Below are 9,922 nucleotides of genomic sequence, written 5' to 3' on the forward strand. Positions count from 1 at the left end.
CCCCCAACAGTATACGCAACATAGTTGCGTATATTATTGGGGGTATTTTTTTTACATCTTTTCCTAAGTCTATAAAACCATTCAAAAGATTTTAAAATTTGGTTTAAGTCATTTTATCAAAATCAAGTGTTTTAACGAACACGTATTTTTTAAAATTTTACAAAATGATGAGTTTTTACTAACGAAAAATTATATTTAAAAAAATTCTTTTGTAACATGACAATTTTCATGATTAGAAACATTTTCCCAATTTTTATAATTTTTAGAATTTATTTGCTATTTTTAAAAACTCTTTGAAAATTAATTTTACTATGCAAAACTGTCCATGTGCATGTTTTCAGTAAACTGACAAGAGTCATTAGTTGACTGAAGAAACCCGCTGGAATTGCTATTTTTTTTTGCTCAGTCGACTGATCTCCATCAGTCGACCGAAGCAGCTCATCAGTCGACCGACGGGTTTTGAGCGGTAGCCAACGGTCAGCTCATCAGTCGACTAACAGCTACTATAATGGCTTGTTTTCAGTTTCCTGATTTTTAGGGATTTTGATGTTTTTGTTGGTTTTTTCTGGGTTTTTAGGGTTTGTTCTTGGAACCTATATACCCTTTAGCCTCAACATTTTGATTTATCTAAAAAAGTTTAAAAAAAAGGTTTTGCAAGTTTGTTTAAAGGTTTTTAAGTATATTGTTTATGTGAAGAGAGTTTCAAAAGAAGAGGAGATAATTTCGGTTTAAGCTTCAATTTCATATCTCCATCTCTCTTATTTTTAGAGAAGTTTTTCTAAACTCAATCTCTAGCAATTATATTTTGGTTATCATTTCAATAAGCTAGATTTTTAATTGAGTTTATATATCTTATTACTCATTGATTACACACACAACCTATTAAGCTTTTATTATTTCACATTAAGTATAATTTGGGTTGTGGTGAGTGATTCATTGGGCGTGAGCTTAATTTCATTCTCATTCTTGTTGTAGAACAAATCATTTATATTTGAGCCTTATTATTGAGAAAATACATTGTAATACACAAAGATACTTAGAGAAGTGGTTGATGAGAGACGAGTCAATTCCAAGAGGAGTGGCATCGGTTATAAATCTTAGGGAGATGTAGTAATTTTGAGCACTTGAGAAAGGTGACACGGACTAGGCCAACACTTAGAGGAGTGTATTATGTATTAATAATTGTGTGAGATTGTAAACATTATTGGTGAACGTTGAAAATCGAATTGTGTAGTTATTTTTAAGATAGTGGAGATTCTCCTTGAGGGTGAGGAGTGGAGACGTAGGTTGTGGGTCGACCGAACTTCGTGATCATTTACCTTGTGTTTGCGATTATCACTTGTGCACTATCTCTCTTATATCTTGTGTTCATGTTTATATCACCCGTTGTTTAATTGCATATCCTTGCACATATATTGTTGTATATCATAAATTGTTAGGATATTTGTTAATAAGTTCTAATTTGGCATTAATATCGGATTAGATTAGCAATTAACCTATTAAATCCCCCTCTATGGCACTTTTAGACTGATGAAGGTCGGTTGACTGAGGAGAAACTTTTTAGTAATTGCAGAGCAGTTTATCAGTCGACTGATTAGGGGTGTGCACGGTTCGGTTCGGGTCGGTTTTTACCAAAATTTGAACAACCGAACCGAACCGCCTAATATTCAAAACCGAACCGAACCGTTACAAGTCGGTTCGGTGCGGTTCGGTTCGGTTTGTTCGGTTTTTATACTCTACAGTTAAATTTATGTGAAATATACAAAGAAAAAAAAATCTTACCTCTGAAAGTATCAACATATCATTCTCTGATACTTCTGCTGCCAAAATGGAAGGCCTTCGCACCACAGTCGTCTCGGAGTACTGCAGAGCTCAGAAGTATACAATAATAAGTTAACGAAGCAACACAAATCTATATAGCCCAATCTCACCGAAAGTAAAAGAAAATCACATAACTGAAACGAGCAATACTTTGTGGAAAGCATGAGAAGCATATGATAAGCTAAAAACCAAGTAGAAGTATGTTCTCTTATCTATCCATGATTGAGTATACCTTCTGCAAGGAGGACAGACGGTCCACTGTCAATGCATCAGCTTGCACAACTCCACAATCCAGCACGTCCTGTCACCTGCAACTACCATTAAAATATCAACAAAGAAATTGACAGTTTCTCAAAAAAAAAGGAGGCTACTCTCTATATTTCACCTTGCTAATGTGGAGGTTGGGAGACTGAATCTCGCTAGTAAAACCAAAGTCCGGAGCACCCGTAACAACATGAACTTCATGCCCAGCTACAATTAAAATGTCGCACAACCTACATCAAAACCATGGATCCCAATTGAACTCAAGCGTTGAAAATCTTATCAAATAAAACCATGGATCAAAATTTTGCATTTTCTGACCCCATAATTAACACAAAGCCCCTAACTTTCTTTTTTCTTCATTCCACTAAACAAGCATACAGCTTAATCTTGAGCTAGCCATCTGCTCTCTACTCTTTAACTAAACTGCTAGTCTACTGATTCCGAGTTTTAAAGATGCAATAATTTTCCAAACCAGAGATCTCCAAAAATGGAAGGGGGGAAACCAAAATTGTCCATCTGAGCAAAAAAGCAAATACTTCATTTCAAAACAAAACAAAAAAAAAAAGAAAAAAAAGAAAAAAAGAGGATCATGGGATCTCGATCGCCAGCTTCGTCTTCTCGATCGCCATTTCTCTAAGGAGGCGGAGTTCCGAGCGGCTAGCGGCTGAGGAGTGACGAGTGAGAGAGAGTGAGAGAGTAGACTGAGGAAGTGAGAGAGGCGGACAGAGAGTGAGAGAGTGGCGGCTGGGAAATGAGAATGGGATTTTAGGGATTGAGGGCGTGAGACTGAGTTTGAGGGAGGGGTCACGGGTCGGGTTGAGGGTTAATGCCAATGGGTACTGGGTATTCGGTCGGTTCGGGCGGTTCGGGTTGAAAAATTTTCAACCCGACCCGAACCGTCTCATTCATAAAACCGATTTTTTTGGATCGGTTCGGGTCGGTTCGGTCGGTTCGGTCGGTTTGGACCGAACCATGCTCAGCCCTAGATATGGGCAAGGTGATGGTGTCTGTAACAAGACCACCCCCTTGAGTGAAGATCCTCTAATTGTTGAATTTTTGAGTTTGAGTTAAGAGCTTGGAATTCTAAGTATCAACCTAGTCTTCCATTCTCCTTCCTAATGTACATCCGGCAACTTTCACACGAAACAACATTAAATTCCACTAGTAAGCACCCATCAAATGGATGATATGCCAACACGTTCCTTAACAAATTCCTTCACAGGATCGTAGCAGAGCAAATAGTTTGAATCAGATGCGACTAAACAAGATCAATGATCAAAAGCATACTTCAAAGCATGGCAAAATCCTAAAGCTATCGTCAGATTCTAGTATCAATGTGACAACTTGCGCGATGCGAAACTTCATACCTGAAATAGGCCAAGGTTCATCGCTAGAATTGATGGTCAGGTTTCAGGTTTTATGGGCAACACTGTCGACCGTGTGCAAAGTGAAATGTTGAAGTCCTTGCTATTAGGAACATAATCCAGTAGCTCTTCTTTTTATCTGGAATGAAAATAATACTGAAGTTCAAGTCCAAAGGGCATAGTCTGAAGTGATTCTTCGCAAGGATTCAACTTAGAAGAATGAAGAACCCTTAAATAGTTCAAATTTAAAACATAAGTCTGACAATTTCTCAATTCTGCGTGTCATATATTTCCTTGGTTGAGTATGTAGAAAATAGATGATAGATGCAGTACCAATTATCATAAAACTCATTCTAGAAAGTATCACGCAAATCCCAACCAGCAAAAAGAACATGAAGTAGGCCAACTTCCAAGTCATTTCCAATGTTTTAAACAAGCACACTGTGAAGCACTCTTCCCTGCGCTTCAAAGCATAGCAATGACAATTCAATATAGCCTACAGGGGAAAGCTCGAAACTGTAAGGCTTATGCTATTTGGTATGAAGTTCTACTTTGCGCTTTGTGCATCGGAATATTCACTTTATTAAGCTTTTCCTACCTCTAATTTTGCTCTACATCTTCAAAAGATGAAGAGTTGAGAACCTTGAAAAATTGGGACAAAACCAGCTCCTAATACATTTGTTAATTTTCATCTTTTATTTATGCTCCGTCTTCAATCTTTCTATTAAAGGTTACACCCTGTTTTCCAATCACTGGCAAGAATCATGACCTGAAGTTCTTTGCAGATACTGCTTACTCTTTTTTTATTTTTTTGAAACAGAAAAACAAGGTGAGGTTACATGTTCATATATATATATACATATATAGAAAAGCCAAAGTGAAAATGTACAAGATCTAACAAAATAGGGAAGGGACGGAATAAAAAGAAGATGTAGCCGGTAGGGAGCAGACCTTGTCGTCGCCATCCATGCTACATTTGCCTTGTTTCCATCCTTCCAGGGATCAGGCTATAGAAGAGTCTGCTGATAAAGTTAAAACAACATAAATAATAAAATGTACAAGATCTAACAAAATAGGGAAGGGACGGAATAAAAAGAAGATGTAGCCGGTAGGGAGCAGACCTTGTCGTCGCCATCCATGCTACATTTGCCTTGTTTCCATCCTTCCAGGGATCAGGCTATAGAAGAGTCTGCTGATAAAGTTAAAACAACATAAATAATTACAATACATTATACTAGATACTTCAAAAGGAGAGCGAGTGAATCATGCTTAGAAGTTGTCCGCTGCTATGTCTCTCACCCCTTCTTTGGCCAGCTCCTTTAGACCGAGATCAATGGCAACCTTGTGAAGAGAGAAGGTCCTTCTACTACTAGATGCTCCTGTCCAGAACAGGGTAAAACGAGTAACATTAGAGGCTATATTGTGATGTGAAATATGGACATCGTTGAATATGAGGTTGTTTCTACTATTCCAAATCCACCACCAGCAGCAAGGGAGGAGAACCCTCCAGAGGGCTCTAAGCTTCAAATTAGCCAAGAGGTTGGGCTTGGCAGAGATAAGATGGTCCACTTCTAAGGCCAGTTCCCGATTTGCTTGTATAGGATGAGGAATGACCAAACGTTTCTAGTGAAAGAGCAGTTATTAAAGAGATGGTTATGAGATTTAGTTTCAATGCTGCACAGAGAGCATATGGGGTCTCATGTCCATCCTTTCTTAGATAGGTTATCCTTAGTATTAAGTTTATGATGACTCAAAATCCAAAAAAAACCTTAACTTTGAGAGGGACAGAGAGCATATGGGGTCTCCTGTCCATCCTTTCTTAGATAGGTTATCCTTAGTATTAAGTTTATGATGACTCAAAATCCAGAAAAAAATCTTAACTTTGAGAGGGACAGGAGATTTCCAGATAAAATTTGAAAGATGGTAGGTGGTACCTCCGAAGTTGAGAATATTGTAGAAGGGCCTGACTGAGAACTCGCCTAATAAGAGATGAGGCCATGTTATACCATCTTGGACTGATACATCTGGTGGCTTGGTTGACTCAAGGAGAAGGTAGAACTTGGTGATATCAGATCTCTCCTCTGTTGTGGATCCTCTTCTGAGAATTGGGTACCATTTCCAGGTGTTATGGATGAATAAACCTTGAGAGTATGTAGAAGTGTTGTGGGAGAATGATAATTTGTACACTCTGGGGAATAGACTATGGAGAGTGTTGTTCCCCAACCATCTGTCCTACCAAAATCTGCAGGTGTAACTAGCTCTGAGAGTCTAGCGGACCTGGCTAAATAAAGGGTCTTGAATTGAGTATAAGTCTTTAATCAGATTAGATGACAAAACTTTTGGGGGATTAGATACAGGGGTGAAGGCGTTTACAGAGTAAATGGAGAAGATGACTTTGCTGATATAAGACTTATTGTCAATGATTTTCCAAATCCATTTAGAAAGTAGAGCAAGGTTGAATTGTTGCAAGTTAGTGACACCTAAACCTCCTTCACTCTTAGATTTACAAACTCTACCCTAGCTGACCAGACATTTAGGTTTAGAGGACTGTTGGTAGCCACCCCAAAGGAAATTGCTTCTGATTTTATCAATAGTTTTGATGAGCCAACTTGGAAGTTTAAAAAATGACATGTAATATAAAGGGAGAGAGGATAGAATAGAGTTTATGAGAGTAAGTCTTCCACTAATAGACAGAGACTTGTTTTTCCACAAAGCTAACTTCTTAGAGAGGGAATTTAGAAGTGGTTGCCACTCCCGTCTAGTGAGGGTGCTTTTTTTGGGAGGAAGACCAAGGCATGAGAAGGGGAGGGAGCCAATAGAACAGTTAAGCTTGTTTGCTAGATGAATTCCCCTACTAGGGACTTTGCCCAGGTAGTATAGACATGACTTAGAGTGATTAACATTGAGACCTGAGATGTTGCCAAAAATGAACAAGATGGTTTTAAGGGTAATGATGTCATTATGATATGCTTTACAGAAAATGAGAGTGTCGTCTGCAAATTGAAGGGTTCTTATAAAATTTAGCTCTCCTTTAATGTTAAGATCAGAAAGGTCTCCTACCTGAACACTAGCAGATATCATCTTGTTTAGGACATCCACAATCAAACAGGAAGAGCAAAGGAGAGAGGGGGTCACCCTGTTTTAGACCCTGATGGCATTTGAAATAGGCAGTGGGAGAACCATTTACAAGGACTACAGATTTAGCTGAAGAGATGATGTGGGATATCCAGAGGCACCACCTAGGGCTAAAACATTTGGCTTTAAGAAGGAGAGAAGGAAGACCCAATGAACACAATTGAAAGCTTTGAAAAAAAATCTACTTTTATGGTACACAGTTCTTTTTTGCCAGAAGAGCAACAATTAATCATCTCATGAACCAGAAGGATTGAGTCAAGAGAAGATTTGCCACTTTGAAAAGCAGACTGAGATCTGTCTACCAAAGATGGAATGAGAGGCTTGAGCCTGCTGGCTAATATTTTGGTGAAGATCTTGACTGAACTATTGATCAGGCTAATTGTAAACCCTGTAGATTTGAGTTAATAAGTAATAATTTAAAATAATAAGTGATTGTTATAAATAGATATTTATCATGATAAATATCATTAAATGATGTATGAGTATAATGCCAAGTATTTTGAGTGTTAACGAGTACATACATGTGAAAGAATCGAGTCGAAACAAGCACAAGCTAAGAAACCTGCACAAACTGAAAAATGCTGGCCGACCGATCGCCACACAAGGTCCGATGGATCGCCGATCGATTTTCCAGTTTTTCCAGTCTGTTTTGGAAACGGGTTATTTTGAGGCCCAGTTGCACACAGAAGTATATTTTAAGTTTCCAAGAGCTTTGTGAAGTAATTTTTGATGTGTAGGCGGGTTTTGTTGACGTGTGCCTTAAGGATTTGCTTTGGTGTTGCACTCTCAGCTTTCAACTAAGTTTTCAGGCAAGTCTCATCTCTGCTAACCCTACACCCAAGTTTTTAAAGGTTTTTAATGAGTTTTTATGTGATTTTATTGAGCCAAATCGACTAGTTTGAGTATAAAAGCAATTCTTTTATATTATATGAATAAAGATCAGAGCTTTCTATGTTTAAAAGCTTAAGAACGAATTTCCAGAAGTGATTTAAGATCTGAAAGTAAATAACAACGTGGTTTAACTTAGTTTTGATGATTCTATCGACGTTTTGATGTTTTCATACATGTTTAGTTTACATGTAATATTTAATGTTATGATTCTTGTTTCATGTGTTGAATAATCTTCAGAGATGTTAATTTAGTATTTGCAATGTTCTATATAAGTTTTAAAATGAGTTAAAAAAAGTTAGAATCATGAAGCACACACAAACACGAATCTGCAGTAAGCAGGTTGAGGACCTCTGGCCGGTCGACCACTGCATAAGGCGTGGTCGACCGCTAGGCAAATCCGAGCATGTGCATATTTTGACTCATGTTTGATGGTTTCGAGGAATTTTCTCAATCTATCTAAGATGTAATATGATGTTTATGACCTATTTAATACCTGAGGTGTTTATGAACATGAAATATTGGCACGCACATTAAGATATGTTTACTAATGCTTGATCTATGTTCTTAAATAAATATTTTTTGCATAGTGGAGATGCACAATATATGTTTGAGTTGATAGGTGTTGGTATAACACATGATAATGTACACTTATCTGTTGGGGATGTTTCGGTGTGGACGTTTATCCCGTAATGAGACCTCGGTGGCACCACACTAGGAGTATTTGGATGTTATCTCGTAATAAGACCTCGGCGGTACCATTACTAGAAGAAAATATTGTTGGGTTTCTAAATACCAATCTCTATTTAGAGTTATATGAATGATTTTTATAGCTATATGTACTAACAGTATTTTCTTATATACTCCTACCCTTTCCTTCTACAGCCAGCAAGTCCGACATACGGAGAGTCACAGGTTAATGGGATTGCATCTTAGATTCCATCTAGTTATTTACAGTTGTAGTTATTTCAGAGCTCCACATTTAGTTGCTTATTTTGAGACCCTAGAGATTGTGATTCTATTTTGTAGAGGCTGAGTGCCTTAGTGAGATTTTATTTGACTCTTGTGTTGAGACATATTACATTTTATTTTAGATTCAGAGTTATTTTATTCTATTTTAGTAAGGCCCTAATAAGGGTTATTTATACATTTCTTCTATGTTTAATCTATTCATTATACTATTTTACTATTCTTTACATGTTTGTACCTACATATGTTTGTTGATTCTTCTAGAGAGATAGTAACTGTGATGGTGAAATATATTGTTGCACGGTATTAGTGTATGGCGGGTTTGACATTCTAGGATTCACCTTAGACTGTATCCTTGTGTGAACCCTAGGACGTCACAGTTGGTATCAGAACTCTAGTTTCGATATGCCTAGAATCATCCATGTGTCATATTGTGGAGCTAGGATAAAGTTTCCTAGGAATTATGTATAGAGTCCGCTAGGAATTCCTAGTATGAGTGGGGACGTTATATATATACGTAAAAATTATAAAGAAAAATTTATGATGAACTATTTGCTTTGAAGTCTAAAGCATACGATGAATGATAAGTTATATTTTATCTTTATTCTTGAGATCCTATTTACTGTGTTTAACAAGCCCTACTCCTAAACTTATAGATATCGAGAAGAGAACGTGGTCACTGAGGTACCCGTGCTTAGGGAGCTGAGCAAGCTAATGGTAAGCTCGAGCCGCAGCAGGCTCCGTAGTACTTAGTGGATCTCATAGCACCTTTGGCAGTGCGACTGGCAGCGATTAAGGAGCAGTTGGAAAATCAAGCTCAGTAGGAGACACTTATTCTAGAGGAAACACCAGAAGAGATACTGATAGATACCCCACCACTACTAATAGATGATAGAGATGCTGAGCAGGAGACTTGGCTTCATCTGGTAGAGAGATCCAGAAGATGAAAGCACCAGAATTTCATGGCTCGTCGGATTTTATTGTTGCACACAAGTGGAAGGAAGATGTGAGTAACATCTTGGATATGCTTAATGTGAACACTGTACAGAAGCAGTGGCTAGCAGCTTTCAGCCTCAAGGGATATGTAGGAGGATGGTATCGACTCAGATTTACTCAAGAGAAAAGGATGATGGTTTCATGAGAGACCTTTGTTTATTTCTTCGACGAGCAGTATGGGTCGGCTGCAACTAAAGCCAGGAAGGAGTTGGAGCTAGCTCGGTTAGAGCAGGGGGATATATGTCCGTGATGGATTTTAAGAGTAAGTTTATGGCATTACTTAGATTCACGGGCATGTGGCACACCGAGGAGTGGCAGGCTCAAATATTCTTGATGGGGCTTCGCCCGAATTTGTGTCATTATCTTGTGTCGAGGGGATTTCATTTAGTGCGGGAGGTGGCTGATGTCGCCATATTTTAGGAGTCAGGGACGATCATGTTTCAGAAGAGTAAGGATGGGAACGCCAAGTCAGGACAACCCGATGA

The 9,922-nt window shown here is 38.1% G+C and overlaps 1 long non-coding RNA gene across 1 annotated transcript; it reads right to left on the bottom strand.

Annotated features, from left to right (window-relative positions):
- LOC109824455 lies at positions 1,701–4,203 on the bottom strand. Its single transcript, XR_002242643.1, has 4 exons — positions 3,453–4,203; positions 2,207–2,315; positions 2,054–2,129; positions 1,701–1,863 (listed from the first exon to the last, which is right to left on the bottom strand). It is a non-coding gene; the product is annotated as an uncharacterized LOC109824455 (long non-coding RNA).

This window comes from Asparagus officinalis, chromosome 9, assembly GCF_001876935.1.
Source record: "Asparagus officinalis chromosome 9, Aspof.V1, whole genome shotgun sequence".
NCBI classification, from domain to species: domain Eukaryota; kingdom Viridiplantae; phylum Streptophyta; class Magnoliopsida; order Asparagales; family Asparagaceae; genus Asparagus; species Asparagus officinalis.